The following is an 8,692-nucleotide window of genomic DNA, read 5'->3' on the forward strand; positions in this document are numbered from 1 at the left end:
GTTTTTCTTATTTAATTTATCTATATCATTTATAAAATTTCATTCCATAATAACCTACCAATTCTGCAGCGGTTACATTATGAGTTTGATTTTATGTTGCTCACCCTGTATTAAGGGATTTGTTAAACTAATTATAAAAGTAAATTTCTACACATAATTTTTTTTTACACCATACTAATGTGTCACATTACTTTTTTCTTACACTGTACATGTTCCAAATTTCTTTTTTATTTTAGTGACTTTTTTTTACTTCTACATAAATACTTTTTTTTTTACCCATTTAAACATTAGAATGATATATTATATATATATATATATATATATTAAACTTTTTAAATTATCTTTTCCAGTTATCCAGATCTGGCCTAGCAAAGGTCAATCTAGATAACTGGTATTCCACTGTATGCAAAATCTAATACTCTTACCACTTCATTTTCAACTTTTACATTTTTTGATTTAACTGAGATGTTCTCTTCAACCGATAAAGGATCTTTTGGAATATCACCATTAATCATATTAACCAGTTCCTCTTTCAGTTGTACTAAATCTACCTGCTGTAATGAAAACCAAAAAATGAATGCTAAAAATAAATATTTATGATTTTTTGTATAGTTTGTAAAATAAGAATAATCTGTACCTCTAATTTACTTACCACACACCATAACAGTACAGCCACAGTCAAATTATTATTATTATTATCATGACTTTAATAAGCCAGATTTTGTATGGGAGAACCTAGAAAATGTTTCTTACACCAAATTTTATCATCCAAATTTAAATGTTAAAAATGTCGCTACTCAACTACAGATTATTCTACAAATTGTAATCTTTTACAATCAAATAATTTGTTAAACTGCTGCGGTAATTTTCCTCATTTAGTTTTTTCTAATCTTAGAAACATTGTGTTAATATTGTCTATGGTAAAATTTTTGTTAGTCATAAATATACCTTTAAAGATAATGTTACCTAAAATTTTGAATTCTTATCTTATATCTGACAATACATACCAGATTATAAAAATAGAAATTTTTATAAGATTTTATAAGATTCAAATTCAATGACTGAAAGATAAATTCCAAACAATAGTTATTTATTTGTTATGTTGCCACATAACCTTGAAGCTTGTGTAGAATATGGAAATGCAATTTTGCAGCATAAGAATATTACAATGCCTGACCAGAATTTGATATTAATCATATACAGAAATTTTTGCGAGAAATTGCAATTATATTACAGTGGTCACTATGAAAAACGGCGCTAGTATTTAAACTACTGCATCTAAGTGAAAAATCCCACAATAAAAATTAAGGTATCATCAGAAAATGCAATTATTTTTGGGCTACCTGGATTCAGCCTCATTTTTCTGAAAATTAGGGGCATGAAAAACGAATTTTTTGCAGTTTTTTTGTTGAGATGTCGACTTAAATTGCTATAAAATCCAAACCGATAGAGATAAAAATTTTCTACTTTTGAAAGTAGATTAAACAATTAAAAAAATTATTTCAATAATATCAGGCAGTAATTTTTTAGAATTTTTATTTGTAGAGTTGAATTAATAAACATTAGTGTTTTACTGTCACATAATAGATTTAAAATTGTGGCAATATAAGGACTGAAGAAGCAGTCTCAGTGAGCAGTAAAGTCTCAATACTGATTACAGTATATTAATATTATATCGCTGTATATTAGTATAAATTAATTGCAATGCCAGTCTTCAGTCTGATGAGTTCATTAAGCCCTTAGTTGTGGTATCTAACAAGGTATATGATATTTTATTTCCATATGTTCAGTTCATGCTGTTTTTTTTTTTATTTAGCAGTGCTACATTATGCCAAAGACAGTTTATAATAATAAGTTAATCTGCATTTTTTTATCAGGTTTTAAGTTACAGATTTAAAAAAAAAACTACCTTCTTGTCCGAATATTTGACATAGTAAGAATATGTCGTGTTTTGAAAATATAAATGCGGTTTAAAAAACCCAGCCTTATATTAATCAATTTTATTAATTTTTTATTTTAAATTCAATTATATTACACAGCTTTAAGAGAAAAATATTTAGTTTGACAAAGATTTAAAAAAAACTACGTTATATTTATAATATGTATTAAATTTTATTACATATAAATATTTTTTTTTTAAATGTTCATGTGTTACCAGTTTAATTGACTTTGTAATGTGTTTCACTTAAATAAAAATACATCTTCATTAAGAAAATATTTTTGGATGTACTTTTTTTAATAAAGAATGCTGCTCTTAGTTTTTTAGCGAATAAAACATGTAATGACATAAGATATTTATTGAATAAGTTATTAAATTTATATTTGCATTTGTTAATATTATTTAATACAGGGAATCTACATTGGATCGCATTAATGTTTAATAAACAAAATTATTTTTGCAGCACCTTTTAAAACAATAAAAAAGTAATTATATTTGACTTTATCTGTTTTACTGATAATTTACATCCTTGGTTCAGAACATCAAGCATTTGTATCTAATTCAAAGAATTAGGGCTTGATACAGCTACCCTTTTTATTGGATTTCCATCACAGTCCTATGTTAAAGAACAATTGCCATGAGAGCTTGAGCGTTACAAATAATCCAGTCTACAATAATTACATTAACATTATTAAAAATATCAGCCATTAAAAAATACAAACACCTTACATTACAGTTATATTCAGCTTCTCGCACTCAGTCTATGAGAACCTATTTATTAAATATCTCTGCCATTACCATTTCATCCTTACTTCACACCCTTCTGTTTCCAGGATGCTCTGCCTGGACGTTCCAGGTGTGATGGAACAGTCGGTTAGTTGTAAAGGATGTAGTTTATATTATTACCTTCAGATGCGGTTTACATTTATTTTACCTTCAATATTTGTAATTAAAAAATATGTGCTCTTAGACTAAGAATCTGATCTGATACTATTTATTCTAACATTATGACACGGTGCAATCGATCAACAAAAACAGTGTTGTACCTTGTGAACTAACTCCTATAATTGCACTCTGTTCACCAGATGAAATATCCACCGCCTTATCCTATTCTGGATATATTGGTATTTATTCTACAAGAATAGCATCTCCCACCAAGTATTAAGTGCGTGCGGTAATTCGATTTCTTTAGGCTGAGGGGTGTAATGCGGCTGAAATTCATAGACGAATAAGTAATGTGTACGGTGAAACTTCAATCAGTTACGGCAAAGTGCAACAATGGTCCAGGACGTACAGATTTTCATGTTGCAGGCGGTCAGGGAAGGAAGCGACTGTCAACCGATGATCTCATTGAGAGAATGGATGTGGCAATTCGAGAAAATCGTCAGTTCACAATTTCTGTATTGAGTGATTCGTTTCCTGAAATTTCAAGGTCAGCTCTCTACACCGTTGTTAGTGAGAGACTTCAGTACCACAAACTGTGTGCGAGATGGGTTCCCAAGATGCTGTCCGACCATCACAAAACAATGAGAATGGACACCTCCCTAACGTTTCTCCAGTGAAGGAGAAGATTTTTTGAACAAAATTTTCACAGGCGACGAGACACAGGTCCATTTCAAAACTGAAGAAACAAAAGAACAATCCAAACAGTGTATTCGCATTCTCATTCTCCCAGAAAATTAAGTTCAAGCGAACCTTCTCCAACAGAAAGTATATGGCTACTGTGTTCTGGGACCAGAATGGAGTTCTCTTGGTGGAATTCATGAAACGTGGCACAACTATCACTGCAGCCTCAAACTGCGTGACTTCAACGTCTACGAAGGGCGATTCAGAATAAGCGGAGAGGAATGTTGTCATCAGGCATTGTCTTTCTCTATGACAATGCTCGGCCACACACTGCAGCTGTAACAAACAATTTCCTGCAGCGTTGTCGTTGGGAAGTGTTTGATCACCCACCGTACAGCCCGGACACTGCTCCATCCGATTTTTACCACTTTGTTCACATGAAACGCCAGCTAGGAGGACAACATTTTGGCACAGACATCGAGCTGCAGACTAGCGTAGAAACATGGCTGAAAACACAGGCGGCTCCGTTCTATGACGAGGGTATTGGAAAGTTGGTACCACGCTATGACAAATGTCTAAATCGGAGTGGCGACTATGTAGAGAGATAGCGTAACAATGTAAGTACTTGTTACAAATAAAAATTTTTTTATTTTCATTGTGGTTTTAATTTCGTGACCGATCGGAACTTGAAAAAAAACCCTCGTAATTGTGATATTTTTACTATAATACAAAAACATTAGACTTAACAAAAATATAGTTATATAAATATAGTTATCAAGTTTGTTAATAATGCTATTATTGCATTGAATTTGATGAAAATGTGTAATATATATTACTGGTTATATTTATTTAAGATTTAATTATGAGTCTTTCTGTTTATTTTGTTGAGATGGTTGGTGTGGTGACCTTAAAAATTAATTATACTGATAATTGAATATCATGTATGCTTTTAATATATTTATTGTTAATTATTTATTATTGATAATGTTGTAAAATGAAAAAAATTGTGTTTCAAAAATAAAATATTAAAATGTTTATTACACAATTACTATTCATTTTTAATTTCATTAAACATTCCTCTCAATTTAAAAATTTATTTTTATTTTAGTATTAATGAAAATCAATCTTATTTAGCATAGATATAGAGCTGAAATCAGGGTGAAATCTAGCTATGTTTATATGAATTTTTTTCCATTATTTTCACCAGTAGAAATTTCCTGAAAGTTTCTCCATACCTCCATAGGCAGGGACACCCTGCCTATATATATATATATATATATATATATATATATATATATAGGGTTAAGAAATTTACCCATTCATTACAATGAATTGGAGAAGAGAATGAATTTCTATAGGGTTTGTTACAAACAAGTTCAGGCCTCCACTACAGCTGCTAGTAAAGTAGCTCTGATTCCGTGTATTTTTTATCAATTGCATTTTTAAGAGTAATTTCATTATTACATACATGATTCATTGTTCAAAATAATAACTTAATAAATTCGTTATTGAGATAGTCTGTTTACCTTAAGATTTTATTAGATTTATTGATTTGATGAATTTTTATTTCATTAAGTGAAAATCCAACAAATTAGTCAGTACTTTCATTACTGCCAATGGTTGGTGATGGCTTATATGGGGCTATAGAATGAAGTATGTGATCGCTATTAATTTTGTTTGTATGTTATCAAAATAACAGAAAAAAATTACATAATGAGAGTTTAGTCTTAAAACATATGGTTGTTTTCAAGACCCGTAAATTATTTCATTATTATGAATCGGTTTGCAAAAACGCCCTTTTAGTTTTTTTGGGACAGTTTTGAAAGGAAACAGAAATATATAGTATTTAGTCTAGCATCACTTTTGTGCAAGTCAACATATTTTTAAAAGATGGCGAGAAATAAACAAGAACGGCCACAAATTAAAACTTGTTAACTTCAATTAATAATAATGAATAAATCAGTTCACAGTGTATGCTAATTTATTTATATAAAAACAGATATAGAAGATATCGATTATCCAACTGAGTGTAATAAACACATTGTAATTAAAATAATTCTTTACAGTAATCAGAACGAGAGTAGATAGTAAAGGACCGGTTACTGTCATATTGTAAGTGTGATTTGCTAGTTCTCCACAGAAACTTTTGATTATCTCCATAGAGACTTGGAAGTTTATAAAACAAGTCGGTTACTACAGAAGAAAAATTAGAGGCTTATTTATTTCATCATTGTTGGACTGGGGACAATTGAAGAGGCTTTAGATCCAACTCGGAACAGAAATTGAAAGATCGATTTTGCAAAGGTTGGTAGTGATACACAAATTAGAGCCATCAAACAAACAAATGTGAAAAAATGTAAATTCTACTTTTGCTGTTCAACCAAATTTGAAATAAAGTAGCTCGCTATCAGGCCCGATTCTATGTCAATGCTTTGGAATTTTTAAATATGGGGAAAGAGAAATTTACATTTAATCAGGGTTGGCTTGATCGACTGAAGTCGTAGACAATTAGTAAGATTTTGTCGGTGAAAACACTACAAAATTAAGAAAATAACTGATGCTGAAATCTTGAAATTTCAGTAAAGTTTTATTTTTCACATTTTCAAATTTTTTGAAACCGGTTTAAATTACAAAATACTATCATCAGAACTCTGTTTTTAAATAAGAAGTTAGCTCTTGGCGACAGTGAAGCAAAAAGAGGTTTAACCATCATGCTTACCGTTCAAATAAATTGGGGTTTAGTAAGTTTGTTCTCATTGATGAAGCCTAACACCCGAGAGCTTTTAAAAACATTAACTCCCTTCCTGTGAAGTATACTAAAAAAAAAGTGTACGGATGGATTTACAAAATGGTTTTATGAAGATCTTTTTTTTTGAATGTGTGAAGATAATCTATATAAATCATTCATGATGTTGGATAATTTTGTCAGATAAAATTAAATCGGTTAGTGGGAATATTCATGCTCTTTTCAATGTTATTAATGTAAAAGATATACTTTAATAACTGCCAGAATTTTGGGAAGCTGTCAAAACCGATGAATGACAGTTTAAAGTCTGGATAATATTTTAGCTCAACATCAACAAGAAACTGAGCGAGTCAAAAAGTCATCAAAACCTCTTTTTTGACTTGCAGTAATCTACAAACTACTGAGGGTCAACTGAAAAAGCCATTAAAAGGAGTAAGATTCTTCATTGACACTGGTGGCTGCGTAATGTTGCAGCATAGAAGCATTGAATAATGGCAGAACAAGGTCGTAAAAGGACTTCTTTCAACGTTTAAAATGATTTATAAAGTTATTTAATGTAAAATAATAAATTTTTGTTACTTTTATTTAGAGTAATTTTTACTTTTACTTTCAAATATTCACTTTAAATGTCATACTCTATATATATATATATATATATATCATTTTCTTAAAAATGCTATTTTATTGTCCTAATAGAATATTTTAAAATATAAGTTGTGGAAATGTTAAGCATAGATTTATTTTTAAACCAGAATTAATGGGGCCATACTGTATTACCTGAGCGTTTAGTTATCCAAGGTATGGTCCGTTTAATAAACTTGACTGAGCAATGTTCTACTGCAGTTTAAACAATAATGCTATAAATTAATTAAATTGGTTTTAAAAAATAATTTGAAGATCCTACAAAAAAAAACATCAAATAATTTTCACTTTCCAATTTGTTATTAAGCATCAGGATAAATCTATAAAATAAGAAAAAGTGTCAAACAATAAATACTCGCTGATCATAAATTCATTGAGTAAGGGTTTCTTATGAACACAGAAGGAGGCTTTGAAGAATTAGAAATTGGAAGACTTTTGTTGGATTTATCCAAGAATTCTTGGAACCACTGGTCATGGAATTTTGCTCTACAAAATTATTATTAAACATAAAAAAACCTTGAAAAATAATCTTAATACATCACTCAATCCACTGCATGAAAGGGGAAGATGAAAATCTCAATTAGTTCATAATTATTAGGCGGTGCAGCCCTCTGTAATACTTATGTTTAAAAATAGATGCATAATGGAAAAGTTTAAATTGCCATTAAATTAAATTACATTGTTCTTGTTCACCATGATCAAAACCGATTAGATATTAGGGTGGTATGATTTCTGCAAGGAGCATAGTCCATGCAAATATTTGCTTGGTACTTAGTGGAAATCAATATTTGTGAAAAAGTATAGGAACCTTTTCATTTCACTAGTCTCAAAATTTATAGAACCATAGCTAACCTGAATTGCACTCTTATCTTGAGGTTGCACTACTCCAAAACTGTTTTTGCATCAATGGAGTGAATGTAGTCAAAAAAAATTATAGGAATTGATCATTTAAGGTGTAAGGTAAAACGAGAACAAAATAAAAGACTTAGAATCAAATTGCTGGTGAATGGGAGGCCTAACACCCTAATTATTTTTTAAGATACAAAATATATCAAACTTAAGAAAGGAGGCCTTGGAAAATAAATAACATACGAATCTGTTTTGTTTAACACCACTTGAAACTAAAAGGAATTACAAATTAGGGATATGACATTATCAGGCGGTACTGGCAACTAAATTTTTTTTTTTTTGAGAAATGAAAAACCAAAACCTTCTAGGCATACATGTCTTGGCATTCTTGAACCTGATTACCTTATCAAGCTGTGTTAATTTTGAGGGGAGGGGGAGCCCACCAAAACTGATTTACCACCTAAGGATAAAACTGAAATACATTTGAACCTCTATATATAACGAACTTTGTTATTACAAAAACTTTGATTTTACAAATTGTTTTTCTGCACTGACATTTTAATAAGACTAAGTATAAATTTACCTCTATTTAACGTATTCATACCTCTATATAACAAAATGGTGACATACTGAATATTAACATGATAATGTAGTAACATCAGTAACTTTTATGCAATGTTTTTTAACAGTGACACTAAATTTAATATTTTGGACATCTCTGTGAGTTTAAGACATTCTTTTAATTTCTGCACTGAAATTATAAATGTATGCAAACACAAAGTATTCTTGACAACAGTCAAGAATGACAAGTTATTTTTACTGAAATGGTAAAGCAAAAATGTCCAAGATTCTCTTATAAGCCATTAACAATAAAACCTGTCTGTCTACATATTAAAGTAGCAGAATTTCCTGAAATCCATTAACTAATGCAGAGCACTCACTAAGATTGC

Source organism: Lycorma delicatula, chromosome 12 (assembly GCF_047948215.1).
Source record: "Lycorma delicatula isolate Av1 chromosome 12, ASM4794821v1, whole genome shotgun sequence".
In the NCBI taxonomy this organism is placed as follows: Eukaryota; Metazoa; Arthropoda; class Insecta; order Hemiptera; family Fulgoridae; genus Lycorma; species Lycorma delicatula.